The sequence below is a fragment of the Lygodium microphyllum genome, chromosome 9 (genome assembly GCF_053477565.2).
Source record: "Lygodium microphyllum isolate KBCC chromosome 9, Lygodium_microphyllum_v1.1.10, whole genome shotgun sequence".
Classification (NCBI taxonomy): domain Eukaryota; kingdom Viridiplantae; phylum Streptophyta; class Polypodiopsida; order Schizaeales; family Lygodiaceae; genus Lygodium; species Lygodium microphyllum.
The window spans coordinates 2910369-2929601 of NC_141143.1; the positions used below are offsets into that span (position 1 = coordinate 2910369).

General features: G+C 40.6%; 1 protein-coding gene across 3 annotated transcripts in view; it reads left to right on the forward strand.

Moving 5' to 3' along the window:
* LOC148030757 (ultraviolet-B receptor UVR8-like) overlaps nucleotides 1-19233 on the forward strand; it is a 59823-nt gene that overhangs the window by 3483 nt on the left and 37107 nt on the right. The gene's annotated exons all lie outside the window — the stretch shown is intronic.

The window sequence follows — 19233 nt, forward strand, 5'->3', positions numbered from 1 at the left end:
AGTTCAGTATGAGCTCTTCAACCTATCCCAAGTTTGTATTGCTATCATTGCATGTCGTCACGTTGTCTTTTTTCCTTTGAGAAGCTTGTTGAATCACATCCATGTTTAAATGACCATATCGATATTGAGCATGCCAAAGTAGCTGAAGCTTGTGGAAAGACCTTGTGGCTAAGGCTATGAGTGTATAAAGCCCAACCTCTTGTGTACTTGTCCAAAGAGCTACACCTATGGACTCATCTTTCGCTATAATTGCATCCTTGGTGAAGACTATACGTGTACCTACGCGGGTAAGACCATAGATGGACAAAAGGTTAAAGCCCAACACAATTACAGAAAGAATATTGGCAGAGGAAGACTGCGTCTCTGGTAATAGGGAAATGGTTTTCACTCCACGAATTGGAACCGTAGAGTTGTCACTAGTGATGAGGGTGTCTCCTTCGGGACTGAAGTCTTAAAAGCCAATCTTGTCGAAAGGTCATGTGAGAAGAAGCTCCACTATCCATGAGCCATGACTTCTCTTGAGTGGAAGAAGCAAGGGTTATATCTTGGTCTGTAAAGATATGCACAAAGACAGACTTTGTTTTGGCAGGTGGGGCCTTGGAATCCTTCTCCTTTGGCTTCAAATGGAGGTACCTTTGCGGGGTAAGCGTCGTTCCCACAATGTGGGCACTTAAGCTTCTTCTATTTCTTTTTCTTGTCCTTGGCTTTTTTTTTTTCCCCTCGCTACTAGTATTTGGTAGTAAAAGCCTTGGAGGAGCTAGAACCATTGGCTCCTACCTCTTTAAGTCGCTCGTTATGCTCCAAGACAAGTGGTGAATGTTCCTCTTGTAAGAGTTTTTTGCAAGTCCTTGATGTGATGGGACTAGTATAGAAAATATCAAGCCTAGGAGATGGCAATTGCGTCAATAGGATCATGGCCATATCCTTATAGGATATCTTTCATTTGAGAGAGGCAAGCTTGCCTCTTATGTCCGCCATCTTCGTGATGTGCTCCTTCATAGGAGAGTCATCAAGATTGAGCATTCGTAACTTTTCTCAAGGGAAATCTTGTGGGCAAAGGTCTCGTGTTGATACAAAGACAAAATCTTGCGCCACATCTCTATTGCGATTTTTAGCTTGAGAACACGAATTAGAACAGTCTTGAACACTTATAAATAGAAAGCATTTGGCTCGAGAGTTGAGCTGATCCCACAAGGTAGCGTAGTTTGATAAGGTGCTATCAGTTGGATACTCTTGAGGGTGGGGAATAGACTTGGAAACAAGCTTTCAAAAATCAAAGGTGGCAAGGATGCACTCTAGCTTGCAAGACCACGATGAGTAGTTGGTATTGTTGAGTTTCTCTCTCTGGGTAAGAAAGGAGGGACAAGCACTTATATAGAGGGGATCAAGGAATAAATCTTCACAGTAAGAGCCTTGGCTTTAGATAGGGCCTATTGTGAAAGATGAGCAGAAGGGGAATGCGTTTTAGGAGACTTTTCTCGTCGAAACTCTTGATAATCACATCTTTGCTCAGAAGAGTGGTGAGACAAAAACTTCTCCTTTGAGTCATTAAAGCTTGAAAATTGATAAGACATCTTCCAAATTTGCAATTATCTAACAAATTGTATTGATGGAAGTTGTATGAATGTCAAAAGGCAATTAGTTATAGAAGGTGTAGATTTGTCGCTTGAACAAGAAAATATTGTCGCATGTAGCCACAGAAGATGCCAGTGTCTCGACATGATGACAGCTGATTGAAAAAGGCTATATGTAGTAGGAGCTCATACTCCACCGCTAAGACCCACGGATTGCTTATTCCTTCAAGTGTTTTAAGTTGAGCACTAATGGCTACCTCTCACATAGTCAACGCGTGCTCTCTGTCTCTACGAGTGTAGTGAGCTTACCTTCTGTAAAGAAATACCCTAGTACAGAAATATAAACAAAAATCGTACGACAAAGCACAGATTGATAAAAAAACACAGTTAGGGTTAGGGTAACTTAGAGACAACGAACACAATGAATGAATGAAGTGATATGACTACTAAATATATGATGCTCATGCAGTAAACACACTATGCAGTGAATGAATACTGTACATTGAACTTCTATATCTCAAGGATTAAGGCAAGGGTAATGAGTTGGAGAGTGTGTTGTACTTTGAACGGATTCTGAATTGCAGCAAGACAGTCTTCAGATGTCGAACACTAGCAATCGCAACAATGAGAAGCTAGATGTGATACAGATAGCAGTGAAGAGAGAGAAAGACTAAAAACGCAAGCATTAGGTGAGAAAGACTAAAAATGCAGGTAGGATAGTTTCAGGAGAGAGAGAGAGAGAGACTAAAAACGCAAACTACAGGATTGTGATGACGCGGTAGATTGTACGGTAGCAGGTCTGTACAAGAACAACAGTTGTTTGGTTGAAATTAGCTTCAAATTGCGTGAAGAGGGCTAGAAGTTGGACATCAAACTGATGGAGATAACAATGGACAACTTCAGTTGAGATGTCCTCCGTGAACGGGGTGTGGGTAGCAAGTTGAAACACATGAAATTTGCAAAAACGCGATTAAGGTTGAATGGAGGGTAGCTGACGTATTTATAGAAAGTTTAGGTCCTCCCAAGTGGGTTGGTACTTATGGGACACAGAAACTCTCTAGGATCGCATTTTTTAAATAAACAAGGTTTATTCATTAATTAAGCATGTTTTGGGGCTATTTTAGTAAAGCTAATGCATTTTTAGCTCGATATTCTCTCTCAGGCCCAACAATAGTGCCACGAGAATAGAGGTTAGCCAAGCCCTTTCTTGGTTTATCTTTTACTCAAGGTGTCCCATCCCAAAGTAGCTAGAGCATCGGACAAAGGGCGCGCATCGATTGCCTAGAGGCCTATTAAGACTACAAAGACAATGATTATCTTACCAAGGGAGCCCAAGTGATTATCCCAAAGAGGACAAGGTATCGGACAAAGGGTGCACATCGGCTGCCAAGTGGCCTACCAAGCCCTATAAAGGCGGATGGAATCAGTTATGGACTTTTTTTGGTTTTTTTTGGTTGAGGGCTTTTTAGGTTTGATAGATTAAGAATTAAGTGAGGGTTTTAAATCAGTTTCGTTCTATTGAGTTTTTGTGTCCCAAATGAGAGTGATAAGGGATGGTCAGACCCAAGACCTTTACAAAACAAGTATACTATCCCTATCATTACTGGATGTTGATGACGAAGAAAATGGCTAAGATGTGTGTATAGCAAATATGTCAATCAAGCAAGATAAGCAAAGCAAGTAAGCAAGTTGGAAAAGATTGCCTTGGAGTTTGCCATGTGCAATGCCACGAATATGGTGGATCCTAGAGTCGACTACTCTAAATGATCGAAAAGGGATAAATGTGTATATATGCATGTTTACATGAATAGAATGCCGATGTATGGAATAATGCAAATGGAGATGCAAGATATCATGCTCATGCAATATGCTATGTAATAGTGCCACTGGGATAGTGTCCTCGTAGGGAAATTGTTCACTTGTTCAAGTCTCCTTTTACAATCATGTCATCTTGACATTGCGGATGAAGTTACAAATGTTCATAATACAATACAAAAGAATAAATGAATGTAATGTCTAAAAAAAACTGTAAGCCTGGGGATTGGCCCCTCGATGCGTCGCTCAACATATAAACATGTCGCACGAAATCCACTCAAGGTATCATTTAATCGTGTATAGGAATGTACCATTGTCCATACTTTTCCTTTTCCTAGACCCCATGACTAGCCTATGGCTTAGGGTGTCCTGTCTCTCACTCGATGTGGGTCAAGACCCTAATGAAAGCAATTGCTGTGCATCTAGGATTTCTGATACCTTTAAATATTTTCATGATTTATGCAGAGTGTGGATACCAAGTGTTCAAACAATTTTAAAATCAATATTGTGCACATGTGCAAAACATCATTTTCAATGATTTTCAACTACCGTTCTTATGCGGCGTTGCACAAACCTAGCACCGAGGAAACCCTCGTGCTACTAGGCCCTTATTTTATAGTTATTCACTGACCTATATGGCATGCAAACAAGGCAGCAATCTTTTCATCATTTGACTCCACATTTAGACACATTTTAACCACTCTATCCTTTCATCGATCAAATGTTGCATTGTTGTATAGATTTATAGGGTATTTTGCCATCATTTTATGTGTAAAAAGCAGAAAAAACACACTAAAACAAGAAGGCGGGGTTGAACTGAGGCAAATCCTCATGCTTCAGTCCCCACAAACATTCACAAACATTGTTCTTAATTTTCAATAATTTTTCGCACCCAAAATGCATTTTTTTCCTATTTTTTATGGTTTTTCTCTATTTTCGTTGTATTTTTTTTTGCATTATTTAATTACTGAAAATTCAAAATAGGTTATGGGCTGTGGCCCTTAGTTCCTTCTTGCAGCAAAATTAAAAATTTAGTTGGTGTTCCTATTCATTTTTCCATTTTTATGCCCATAAACATCATTTTTCCTTGATTTTTCATATTTTACGTGTTTTAGTGTATTATTTTGAACCACAAGATGTATATTTTTTTGCTTTTTTGATTATGATCAGCAAGTACTCATGGAAAACAGCAACATAAACAATTATTAGCCCACATGAACAACATTTTATCAATCAAAAGCCATGAAATCTCAAATTTCCTTTGAAAAAATTGAATTACCACTTATTTGCGTGTTTCGGGTTTCATGTCCATGGCTGCAAATCTGAAAATCAGCAGCACTTCATGTTCAGCACGATCACAAATCACCATTTCCAGCCCGTGGAGCAATCCGATCCATGCCGGACAAGCCTCCATCATTCTTTCTTCTTTCTTTCTCTTTTCACATGAATTTCCCCTTAGAAGAGAGAGAGAGAGGAGAGAGAAAGACTGATTTTCTCTCTCCCTCTACAGGCTGCCAATGGAGGAGCGAAGACAAGTGATAGAGTCCGCAGGGAAGGAGAAGATCAACCTCATTGTCGGTTGGATAGGTTGTTTGTAGCCTGGAAATCACCATCAAGAGGATGGAGCGAAAATTGCGCCCTGCTCACGTCGCCATATCTCACGCCCTCATTCCACGTTTTTTGTCAAAAATTTCATGTTACATCTTCAAATTGGGCTCCCAAGGGTCATGCCTACTTTGGCCACTCCAATGTCCACCTCTTCAAATCTTGCCCAACTTCTTGGCCATTTCCCCGTCCGGATTTGGAATTGAGCTTTGAAAAATCCTGGGCGTCCGGCTTGGTATCCCGCATTGGCCAGTAGCTTGTGTCAACCCGCACGACTGTTTGAAAAATTATGAAAAATGTCACTATCAAGAGTAGAAGCCGTCCCCTCTCAAACTAGAAGGGAAAGCATTCTCTTCTCGTCAAGGTAAAGAAGTAGGGGAGGGTGTATCCAAGCCGATCCTGGGTAGCAGGTCCTGAAGAACCAGCCGGTTGACTGCTTTGGTCAAGATATCTGCAAAATTATCTGATAATGGCACAAACTCTAGGCGAATAGTGTCTAGCTCAACTTACTCTTTGGAAAAGTGAAAGTGGACTTTCACATGTCGTGTCCATGGTGTGATGATCGGATTGCTCGCAAGAGCATTGACACTCTGGTTTTTGCAGTAGACAACTGTGGAAGAGTCACATAGAAAGTGAAGCGTCGCCAGTAATCTTCTCAGATAGATGGTCTCAGTGGTGCCATCGAAGAGATCTTGATACTCAGCCTTGGTCGTGGAAGCCACCATCGTCCCTTGCTTACGACTGGACCAAGAAATAGAAGTCGTGCCCAAGGTAAAGAGGTAGCCGCCATGGGAATATCGGGTGTCAAAATCTATCCAATCAGAATCAACGTATCCTTGCATACATAAACCAGAACCATATGTCAAGCCATAAGAATAAATACACCCCACATAACACAACACATGAAGACATGCAATCCAACGTGACATTTTAGGTGCTATGAAATACTGATTGAGTATGCTAACTGAGTAAGCTAAATCTGGCCGAGTGTGAATTAACCAAAGAAGTTTTTTACAATAGAACGATAGGTATGTTCATCGAAGGGTTGTCTTAGGGTATCCTTTGACAGGTGAACAGTAGGATCTAGAGGCGTGGCCATTGGCTCTATCTGATCCGGAGTGTATTGTTTCACGAGTTGAAATGCGTACTTTTGTTGTGACACAAAAATACAGTCCCTAGAATGAACTACGTCCATCCCCAAGAAATAAGACAACAAACCAAGGTTTATCATCTCAAATGTAGCTTTAAGCTTAGCCTTGATTTTCACTATGGTAGTAGAATTTGAGCCTGTGATGAGTAAGTCATTAAGATATAGCAGGATATAGCTAACCCCCTTTGTCGCAGATCGAACATATAAGTTCTGGTCATAAGGGGTAGAATGGTATCCGTGAGTCTGCAAGAACTCATGTATCCTATGGAACCAAGACCGCGGCACTTGCTTCAGTCCATAATGAGCTATATGCAAGCGGAATATCTTATCCCTAGGGTTCTTTGAAGGAAAGCCCGATGGCTGCTCCACATAGACTTTCTCATCCAAGAAACTGTTTAGAAAGGCACTCTTGATATCCATTTGATGTATCAGTCAACCATGGTGAGCGGCTAGCGCGAGTAGCAACTGAAAGGAAGTCAATTGTGCAATAGGGGTGAAGGTCTCTTTATAATCAATGCCATGCTTCTGTTAAAACCCTTGCACGACAGGGCGAGCCTTGTACTTGTCTAAAGTTTTATAAGCTTTTAGCTTGGTCCTAAAAATCCACTTTGTCTCGATGACTTTCTTGTGGATCGGACGATCCACCAATTTCCAAGTCTCATTTTGGTCAATCCTCTCTAGCTCCTTCTCCATGGTCTCTCGCCATTGAGGGTGGTGAAGAGCCTCCCGCCATGTATCCGGCTTAGAATGTGCTATATAATGAGGTCTAAGCGACGACGCAAATGATGCTTGAGAAGCAAGCCGGGCAGATCTTCTAGGTCTCTCTGGAGTGGGTAGTATCCTCGAATCTTGCAAGGTCTGCTGGTATCAACGAGGTAATGGGTCTCGAGAAGGAGGCTTGGGAGCAAAAGAATCTACGAAAATGTCAGGAGCGGGAAGTAGACTAGGCTCAGTAGGCACGATCTCTAATGATGTGGAAGAAGGAATCAGATTGGAACTAGGTGCAGAGAACTGTACGATATCCCTCTTGTCAAATACATTCCACTTGATAATCACCTTGTTTGTCCGAGGATCAAACAAATGAGACTTTTTCTTTAGAGGAATATTTCACCAAAATAAAGAGATCAGCTCGAGGAGTGAGCTTGCCTATCTTGTCATCAGATGTGTATGTGTACGCACGATACTTGAAGACTCTGAAGTGGGAAATGATAGGCGAAGAGCCAAAAAATGCCTCATACGAGCTCTTTTAAGGAAGAGCCATAGTCGGGCACTGGTTGAGGATGTACACCAAAGTGTTAATAGTCTCCACCCAAAGGCGCTCAGGGAGGTTTGCTTCGAACAGCATAGAGCGTGCTATTTTCATGACTGTTCGGTTCCTACGCACACTGACTCTATTCTGAGAAGGAGAGTTGGTAGGAGATGCCATGCTTCTGTAGAAACTCGGAAAACTCATGGGAGATGAACTCACCACCGCTATCACTCCTTATGCAACCGACACGACAAGGAGTCTGGTTATGAACCATGAGTACCCAAGCAAAAAAATATGTGAAAACATTTGACTTATGCTTGAGAAAATACACCAAAATGTATCTAGAATGATCATCCACTATAAAAAAGTATAGTGCGCCGTTCAAGGCAATAGTGGATGTCAGCTCACAAAGATCAATATGAATCAATCTAAGAGGCGACTCAGCACGATGTGAGGTTTGTTGAGAGAAGGGGTGCGGTGCTACTTTTCGAGTTGACATGCTTTACAGACGTCTCGAGCTAGCTTCAGGTGTGGAAGGCTCTCAACCAGCTAATGGCGTGATAACTCTTAAAGAGAGTCATAACCAAGATGCTCTAAGCGAAAATGCCAAAGGCGCTCATTGTTCATAAGCTCTCGAGATGTGGCTAGGGCCTGGAAGCTATGGAACATGAAGCTTGCAATTGTCGTGCGAATAATTTGAGTTTAGCATCCAACTCGATCAAGCACTGTGTGACACTTCTATGTTCGATGAAGGTTTGCTCGGTTACTATCTCATGCAAGGTTCTAGGAGTTTCCCTAGGCTTTAGCATAGTTGGGGGCTTAGGCCTAGATGAGTAAGATTGATCAATGCTAGGATTGCTCATGTCGAGGTTTTCATGTTTCTCCTGAGGCTTTACTGCTATTGTATCATGTCTTTCCTCGGATGTGATTGGTATAGTTTCGTCAACGTGTTGTGACAGTGTTGTATCCACTCTTAATTGGTCAATGTAAGTCCTGCGCTGTCGGTTGATTAAGCGTTGCAAGCAACCGTTGATGGTAATGATTGCTTTGATTTATCAGAACACACAGATGTGTTCGAGGTTTCACCGCGGTTAGGAGAGATGGCAATGAGTTCATTGGTAGATGGACTCGATGCTTTATTCCTAAGCTCTTCAGCACTCTTGGTCTCAATCTTCTTGGCGTCTACAGCCACTTGCAATTGCCGTTATTTTTGTTGTTTTGTCCTCTTTTTCTTGGGCAATCGAGGTGTATCTTTTAAAGATTCAGGACCTTGAACTAGGTTAGCCGTTGATGTGCTTGGTTGGGCCTCAACATTCTCTTTCGCTGGTGTGTTTTCATGGGACATAGCCATGGCTTGCTAAACAGCCACACTAGGTTGTGAGGATACAATTGTCTCTCTTTTTGGAGAGCCTAGCTCTTCAGCTAATCTCCCTCCGTTTAGCCCCTCATCCAATTGCATTGGTAGTTGTCTCTGTCCTTACCCATTGGAACATGCTTCCATTGCTTCTTATTAGAGGAGATATTGTGTTTAGAGCTGTTTTTCTCTTGCTCTGGAGGTCCGGGTGACTCGAGTGTAGAACCAAGAGACAATTTAGGGTTCCTACCATGTAGCCTCGGACAAAACTAGCTGAAGAAGTCATGTAGCGTACAAGGGATGTTTTTGGACAGTGGCAGAAAGATGGACCTATTAGAGCGTTGCCAATACTCTTAATGAGGTCGGGGCAACGTATGTGGGATCATGTATTGATATCCAAAGGGCTTTTCTTTGCTTAGTGAGTGTTATTAGTCGATGGCCAATTTTGGCAGTGCCAAACTTTGGTTGGAGTATCATTTTTGCACAAAATTTCCTTTTCATTTGATTGCTTCAAGCTTTTCTTATTTGTCTCACATTGAGCAGCATAGAGTGAGGGTATGAAGCGCAATTCTCTAGCTACGGCTTTTGGGATGTCCTTTATGACTTCTTCAACGATAGCTACATAGCAGGAGTAAACATGTTGCTCGTCCCAAGTTAGGGGTTCGGCCATGAGCTCTGTGAGCTACCAGAGTGCTTGGGAGAGAAAGCAACTCGATCGGATATGGAGGTGTTGAGCTGAAAAATGCATTAGCTTTACTTAAACAGCCCCAAAACATGCTTAATTAATGAAGAAACCTTGTTTATTTAAAAGAAACGCGATCCTAGAGAGTTTCTGTCCCATAAACACAAACCCACTTGGGAGGGCGCAAACTTTCTATAAATACGTATGCTACCTTCCATTCAGCCTTAATCTCGTTTTTGCAGATTTTAGGTGTTTCAGCTTGCTGCCCACACCTCGTTCACGGAGGATATCTCAACCAAAGTTGTCCATTGCTATCTCCATCAATTGGCCCCTAATTTCCAGCCCTCTTCATGCAGTATAGAGCTGATTCCAACCTGGGTACTGTTGTTCATGTGCAAACCTGCTGTCGCACAGCCTACCACGTCATCGCAATTCTGTAGTCTACGTTTTTAGTCTTTCTCTCTCCTACAAACTGTCCTACCTGCGTTTTTAGTCTTTCTCCCTCTTGCAAGCTGTCCTGCCTACGTTTTTAGTCTTTCTCTCTCCTCACTGCTATTTGCGTCAAATCCAGCTTCTCACTGTGCTTTGGTGTTGGCCTTCTGGCATCCACATGGATGTATGCACATGTGATGGCTGTCAGCTTGTGATCAAGCTTTATCATGCACTTCATCTTTGTTTCATTGGTTAGATGCGCTATCTCTTTGGCCAAATCTTCTGGAGATTTCTTCTTAAGCCTAGGCTTTAGGTGCTTTCGGAAGTGTAGGAGACGTCAAGGATGTTGGTTGCGACATCTCTTCCGCAAGTGCATTGCAAAGGATATGTTCTGCAAGGGGTGTTGTCATGGCCAAAGGTTGTGATGATTGTTGTGATTCTTGATTGGAAGTAGTAGCGGCTAGTTTAGTGGACTGGCTATTGTTGGTAGACTGTGGTGTCAAGTCCTTAGGCAGATCAGAAGTGTGTCAGAAGTGGAGCAGCGGTGGAAGCATAAACATGTGCTGAAATAAACTGCTGAAACACGAGACAAAAAGAAAAGAAAGAAAGAACACGATATAGATGAGAACTCAGATGTATGCATGGGAAATGGAATCCATATATCTGAACACGAGACAGTCGCATACAACAGTGAGTCACTGGCTGCGTGGGCACTGGCACTGGCTCCTCTCTCCACAGAGTCTGCAGATGGTGAAGTGACCAATTGAGGAGGAGCCACTGAGTATAAATAGGCTGAAAAGTGGGGAGTAATAAATGCTGGTTGGCCAGCATTAATGCTTGCCGACTAGTGCATAAAATGCTCCACTGGCATAAAATGCCACACTAGAAAAATACCTAAAATACCTAGTAAAAATGCCCAGCCCAGATGAAGCTCAGACTCACACATGAGCTGACAAATACTCTGCTAACACCCTCTCTCAGATCATGGGTGATCTGATACAATACAATAGCACAAGGAAAAGGGATCAGAAACTATACAACATGAACCATCAGCAATAAAACACATCAGAAACATAAATCCTAAAAACTGATACCATGTCAGAAGTGGAGCAGCTGTGGAAGCATAAACATGTGCTGAAATAAACTGTTGAAACACGAGACAAAAAGAAAAGAAAGAAAGAACACGATACAGATGAGAACTCGGATGTATGCACGGGAAATGGAATCCATATATTTGAACACGAGACAGTCGCATACAACAATGAGTCACTGGCTGCGTGGGCACTGGCACTGGCTCCTCTCTCCACAGAGTCTGCAGATGGTGAAGTGACCGACTGAGGAGGAGCCACTGAGTATAAATAGGCTGAAAGTGGGGAGTAATAAATGCTGGTTGGCCAGCATTAATGCTGGCCGACTAGTGCATAAAATGCTCCATTGGCATAAAATGCCACACTAGAAAAATACCTAAAATACCTAGTAAAAATGCCCAGCCCAGATCAAGCTCAGACTCACACATGAGCTGACAAATACTCTACTAACAAAGTGGTCATGTCTTTTGTTGCCCTTTGCGCATTCACTTGTGTAGATCGAACATCAGTTGAGCTAGTCACGGTGGATTGCACGGGCATATCCTTAGGCTGAGAATTAGGGGTGGTGTCATGTTCCGCATCTTGGACATTTGGAAGCTCAGGTGGAGATAGAGATTAGGATTGAGCATTGTATTTATGGTAAACATGCTCAAATGTCAGACAAAAAATCTCTTTCTCTAAAGTGTTCATCCTTAGAGTTGGTACATTCAGATGTATGTCAAATGCTAGGTTTATCTTTGGGGGGGGGGAAGAAGTATTTCATTACCTTTGTTGATGATGCCACACACAAAGTATGGGTTTATCCAATTCGTAGGAAAGACGTTGCCTTGGATAAATTTAAAAAATTCTTGGCACTTGCTGAAAATCATATCAACAAGACATTAAAATGCCTTCGCTTTGACAATGGTGGGAATATGTGTCCAAAGCCTTTTAGGACTTTTGTGATAGCAAAGGTATTAAAAGGGAGCTTATTGCCCCTCATAATGTGCCTCAAAATGGTGTTGCAGGTCGTATGAATATGATCATTCAAGACAAGGTTCGTACAATGTTGTCCCATGTTGCTTTATCCCATGGATTTTGGGCAGAGGTTGTTATGACAGCCGTACGCTTGATTAATTGGTTACCCAACAGGTCTTTGGGGGGAGGGGAGTTCCTCAAAAAGAGTGGTTGGGCGAGTCACCTTTGTATGCTCACTTGAGAGTGTTTGGCTGCTAGAAATTTGTGCACATTCGCAAGAAAGAATGCATTAAACTTGAGCCAAGATCCTGTAAATGTATTTTCCTAGGATATGGTGATGAAGGTGAGATGGGGTATCGATTATGGGATCTCGAGAAAAGAAAAATAGTATGCAGCAATGATGGTATCTTCTGGTAAGATCGCATGCACAAACAATGCGAAAGAACACAGGAGGTCAAAAGGGTTGCATTCTGGGAGGATGTATCAATAGGACAACAAAGAATGTGTCACTTGGTGGTGATACTTTTTGTAGTTGCTTTCCTTATTTACTTATATAGATATTTTATTTTTCTTTTCTTTAGTTGCTGTTGCTTTTTACCCCCCAGAGTTCTCTTGGATTAAGTCGGGATCTGTATGGCCAGAAGAGGCAGCCATTGGTCCAAATTGGACTAATGGTTTGTCTGAGCCTTGGGACTGATTCCATATTGAATGGGCATTGAAGAATAGAATGCTAGTGGTTTGGGATTGTGGCTCAGCCATTGGAGATGGTGTAGCATAATGAGTGTAGCCAAGACAAAAGAAGATGCACATGTGAGAATGCTCACGGAATGAAAGTCATCGTAACTGAGCCACATTACACTTTTTGATGTGGTTGCAATGATAAAAGTTGCTCAGAACAACTTGAGCAATGCAGGGGTCACCGTCTCTAAAATTTAGGGAGTTAATATTTTTGGGCCTCAGAATTTGTTCGCGCCATTATCTTCGATTTTGCACAAGGATTAATTCTTTGGTTTGTGCCGAGGTCAAACTTTAAACTAAACACAGAGAATTTTAGAGCGAAAGGTTTAAATATGAAATTTTTTACATGTATGCCATGTGTCACAATTTGGGCACAAATTCCCAAAAGAGAGCATTAAAAAAAAACGTAATAAGCAAGAGGGGCGGATCTGAGGGTAAAGTTTTCAAGGGCTGAGGGCAGATTGCTGCAAGTACTTCAGCTAGGGAGAGTACTTCTTTATCTTTGACTCATGTACGAAGGTAGAGCTTGCTCCCTCTGGTCAAATCTCTCTCTATTCTCAGAGGAAATGCTCTGCATGATGGGCTGATTCCATCGAATGTACAGTCCGTGTTTTCTTTGCACTTCTGCTAAGGCAAGAGCCTCACTATCTAGGTTCTGGAGCAGCTGATTGCTTCTCCAATGCAAGAACTAAAGGAAATGATGACCACGCCACACAAGAACAGTGTTTTCAGCTCTGATTTAGTGTTGTTTGTGGGACTGTTTTATTGCTGGAATGATGCTAGGGTCAAAGGATTTGTAGTCCAAGTGGTATGGAACAGATTAGGAATGAAATAAGGCTGAGAACAGGTCAAGAAACAATAAAAACAATAAATACAAAGTTCTGCAGATTGCAATTCTGCACTTCAATTATTGAGTTATGGTCATAGAAAGTGTTTTCCTACTTGGGATGTTGTTTTGGATATGCTGGACAGTAAAAACAGTACATACAAAGTTTTGTAGATTTCAATTCTGCACTTGAATTATTGAGTTATGGTCACACAAAGTGTTTTCCTTCTTGGGATGTTGTTCTGGACATGCTCTATTGTCCTTATGCAGCTGAAATTTACTCAGAAAAGATGAAAGCCAATTGTTCACAGGTTTTGTACCTTGGAACATTTCATTTTTGTAATTTTCCATCTTTTAAATGAAAAAGAAATACCGAAAGGGGCGGCGAACTTCGGGGCCAATCTGGTGTTGAGCGAGGGAGCGAGGTTTCTATTTGTGTGTATATGAAAAGACAAGGTATTAATTGAAGGGACTACCGCTTTATGCGAGTCATAGACCGGTTTCAGAATGCCCGTTAGACAGCAGCAAATACTGTAAATGTCCTTGAAAATGCAAGGAATGATATTGGAAATGATCAGCAGGATCTTGCCCATGATTTCCCACAAATTCAGCAAGAACATGTGCCTTTGGAACAACCAGAACCAGCTGTACAGCATGCTGAACCTGCAGAACAGCAAGCTGTTAATGCAGATTTGCAGGTTGAACAGCCAGCAAATCTTGACCATTGGGTTCGTAGGTCTCGACCAGAGTGTAAAAACAGCCAGATAGATTCGTTTGTGGTGTAAACTATGTGGCTGATTATGTCATGTTAACGGATTATGGTGAACCGTCATGCTTCTAGGAAGCAATGGACAGATTGGATAGTAAGAAATAGCACAAAGCAATGCTATTAGAGATGGAATCCCTCGTGAAGAATGGCACTTGGGATTTGGTGCATTTGTCAAAAGGACAAAAATTGCTATTCTGTAAATGGGTTTATGAAATGAAAGTCACTTTTGGTTCTTTGTCAAAGTACAAGGTACACTTGGTTGTTAAAGGGTACAAGCAAGAACATGGATTTGATTTTGATGAAATCTTTTCTCCTGTAGTCAAAATGACTACTTTGCGGACCATCTTGGGCTTGGTTGCATCTAAAGACATGGAACTCATACAAATGGATGTAAAAACCGCAGTCTTGCATGTCTATATGCAACAATCTGAAGTTTTTGTTGCAGAGAGAAAAGAGTACATGGTGTGTAAACTCAACAAGAGTTTGTATGGGCTAAAGCAAGAATAATGAGAATGGTATCACAAATTTGATATATTCATGCAATCTTAGTGATTTCATCGTTTTGGAGTTGATCATTGCTTATACACGAAGAAGGTAGTAGATGGTAGCTTTATTCTCTTGGTTTTGTAAGTGGATATGCTGATTGTAGGCAAGGATGTTCATGCCTTGGACTCCTTGAAGCAAAATTTACACAATAGCTTTGATATGAAGGATCTTGGTGAGGCCAATCACATTCTGGCATGTGTATACTCAAAGATAGATCACATGGTCTTCTTTGTTTGTCACAGTTAGAGCATGTACAACATTTCAATATGGAGGGGGGGAAAGCCATTAGTGTACCATTGTCTCCATATGTGAAACTTAGTGCAGATGATAACCCTACATTAGATGATGCAAAGGTTGAAATGGCCAAGATATCCTATACTTTAATTGTTGGTAGCTTGATGTATGCTATGGTTGCTACACGTCTTGACATTGTGTTTGCGGTGGGAGTGGTCAGCAGATAGATGGTATATCCTGGCAAAAAGCATTGGGAAGCAGTGAAGGGTATCTTGAGATACCTCAAGGGTACAAAGGATTTGTGTATCTGCTTTGGTAAGCAAAAGTCATCTGTTGTTGGGTTCACGGATACAGACTATGCTGGCCATCCTGATTGTAGTAAGTCTACTTTAGGATATGTGTTCATGTTCACAAGTGGAGTAATCTCTTGGATATCTAGATTGCGAAAGTGTGTTGCATTGTCTACTACAGAGGGAAAATATATGGTTGCCATTGAGGCATGCAATTATGGCTTTCACGTCTTGCGAGAGATCTTGGTATTATAGAGGTTCCTATCCTCCACTGTGACAATTAGAGTGATATCATGCTAGCACGGAATACTATCTTTCACGCAAAGACAAAGCACATACATGTGAAGTATCACTTTATCAAGGATGTACTTGACAACAAAGGCATTGAGCTTGTCAAGGTACATATGGATGATAACCTTGTAGATCTTCTTATGAAGGGTCTTCGAGCCGAACGGTTTTGCTCATTGCCGAAAGATGATAGAGGTTGGATAGTATATATGTCTTTCAACTTTGTACATACATAGACTTAGTTGATTCTTTCGTCTACCTTTAGGCATGTTGCCTTTAGGCGAGAGGTTGTTGGGAATAAAGGCTCACTATGCCTCTTACAATGCTCGGGTGTGAACACACCCTTACACTCTTGTACTTTATATATATTATCAAAACCTAAAAAGTGGTACACTTGTCTTTGTACCAAACATCAAGTGTGCCGTGCTCACTCTTTTCACTACCGCTCTCTACTCTCTATGTGATATCCGATGCGTTCATCCTTACCTCACTCCGTTCAGATCCGTCAGGTTCCATCCTTGAGGAGACTTTTGCTCCTACATTCCACGTGAGTACAATTAGATGTGTTACTGCTATGGGTGCCCATCATGGATGGAAAATACCTAGGTGAACTTTAAGACAACATTTCTGAATGGTGACCTTTGTGAGAATGTGAAGATAGATGCTTATTTGAACAGCAAAAGATCCAAGAACAGTCCAATTGCTCTTACTCTATACATTAAGAATGAAAAAGAAGGAAAGGGAGAGGGTTTTGGTAGTAGTTGGCCATCATTTTTAATGCAGATTTGTTGCTTATTGGATCTAAATATGACAAAATTATAGATTTCAAAAACTGAATTGAAGAATACATTTGCTATGTCAGAAATGAGTCTTTTATATTACTACTTAGGGATTCAGTTCACTCAAAACTAGCATGGTATCATCATGTCATAATCACAGTATGTGGAAAAGCTTTTAGATACTTGGCAGTCTACAAATGGATATTGTTTCTTTTTGGGCTCTTCATGGCTTAGCAAGAAACAACCTACAGTGGCTACCTCGTCTTGCGACGTTGAGTAGAGGGCAATCTTCACATCAATAATAGAATGTGTACGGTTTCACAAATTGTTAGTTGATCTATAGATTTTACCTACGTGGGATGTTTGAGGCTTTTTGCAAGTCCTTGAACTTACTATCCTTGGTGATTGATGATCCTTGTACTTTATCACATTGGCATTGAAAGGGGTGTTAGAATTCTCCACTTTTGGGCAGTGCTTGATGTAATTTGTGTGGTGTGTGGACACTTATTTCAGTGTTAAAAGTATGGTGTGGACACCTTGTGCCTTAGGATTTTAATACGGTGACATTAGGCCCTAGAGTTAATTCAACTCTAGTTAGTGTGTGGAAGGTTAGTTGGGTTAACCATAGACCTTAGTTATATTTCTATTTAGTACATTTAGTCTATTATTTTCACTTGAGCTTATATACTCTCTTCATCTTACATTGCCACTATCTATTGTCTCTTGTTTCTCTCTTCTCCATAGTTGGTTCTTTCATCAAGAACTATTTAAATAGGATATCTATTGAGGGTATGTTTAAGTGTCGCTATGGCCTTTGTGTAGGGTTGCCCATCTCAATGTGTGTGTGTGTGTGAGAGAGAGAGAGAGAGAGAGAGAGAGAGAGAGAGAGAGAGAGAGAGAGAGAGAGAGAGCTCTTCCATGTACACCGACATGAATGATTAATGTGATAGTTTGATGATGATATGAAAGTACTATCATAGGGTTTTATTATATAGCCTTGGGATTTTCCCAAACCCTAACCCTAGACTCGCACACAGAGAGATGTGAACAGTTGTAAATATATTATGTTCACACATGGAGGTAGTAAATATAACAAACAAATTTCATGTGGAGTCATGGGCGATCCATTACGTGAAACATGAGAAAAAAAAACACTAATTTAAAGGTCTAATCTCAAAAAGAGGCAATGTTTGATCTTTTATAATAGATTCTGGCAAAATACGATACATAAGTGAGAGTGATACAACATAGGCTAGATCATGATATGGCCTATCGATAAGTCAAGGACTTGGAATGATTGATGGGATATGGAAGTACAATCATAGGGGTTTGTTATATAGCCTTGGGGTTTTTCCAAAGCCTAACCCTAGGTTCACACACAGAGATAGATGTGAACAAATGCCAACATATTGTGTTCACACATGGATGCAATAAGTATAACCAACAAACCTCGCTTTCAGTCATGGGTGATTGAATCCATGACATGAAATATGAGAAAAATAAAAACACTAATGGAAAGTTGAAACCTTAAATAGAGGCAATTTCTAATCCCGTACGATTGATTTTTGCAAAACAAGATATATAAAGGAGAGCAATGCAACATAGGTTGGATCATGACGTGGTCCATTGACAAGCTCAGGGACTCAAAGTAGAGTATGGTGTAGAGGTGCATATGCGTGGCTCAAAGATTGATTAGAAGCTAGCATGGCTCAAAGATAATGGATGTGAATAGCGATCCAATAGTCAAGTGAAGCTCTCAAGCTCAACTCAAAGGTCATAGTGAAAGTAATTACGATGCCTCTTGAACCATAATCCAAAATAAAAAATATATATTTTTTTGTATAAAATGCATACAGTATATGCATTGAAAAAGTCTTAATGTATATAAGAATATGATGCCTAATTTCAAACATATTTATTATTATTATTTAAGTAATTAAAAAATCTGTATTTACAAAGTCTTTATCTATCATTGTCGAAAGACAATGATTGAATTGAAATGGTTAGGGCCTTGTTGAATATAATCGAGAGATCCAATAGTCAAGTGAAGCTCTCAAGCTCAACTCAAAGGTCATAGTGAAAGTAATTACGATGCCTCTTGAACCATAATCCAAAATAAAAAATATATATTTTTTTGTATAAAATGCATACAGTATATGCATTGAAAAAGTCTTAATGTATATAAGAATATGATGCCTAATTTCAAACATATTTATTATTATTATTTAAGTAATTAAAAAATCTGTATTTACAAAGTCTTTATCTATCATTGTCGAAAGACAATGATTGAATTGAAATGGTTAGGGCCTTGTTGAATATAATCGAGAGCTCATCTAGAAATCACCATTACTCTTTGAGATGAAGTGAGGACCCACATGATTTATATGCAAATCTTGCTATTGCTTGCATTTTTAAAAATAGTATCGGTCAACATTGTGACCAATATGTTTGTAATATGTGCACTTCAACGGTTGGCTCTTGGTGTAAAAGTGTTAGATATGCTGAATGCTCCACCCTCGTAAGTTGCCACCAATGATCTACCAATGATTCATGGTGCTCAAAGTTGTAAGGCCTCCATTATGAGGAGAAGCCATGTGTGAGTTTAGACATTGGTTAGGTCTTGGCTTGTATGTTAGATAAGGTCTATGTGATTGGATGGCAAAAAGTTGACCTTTGGGATTTGGCCTTTGGTTTAGACAGAGTAGTTATGGTTGTAGCAATTGTAAAAAAATGCTCTAAATGCAAAAAACACAAAACCAATCATATGACAAAGCATAGATTGATAAACTCAGAACATAGTTAGGGTTAGGTTTAGGGTAATTCAGAGATAGTGGACACAAAGAATAATAAAGTGAAT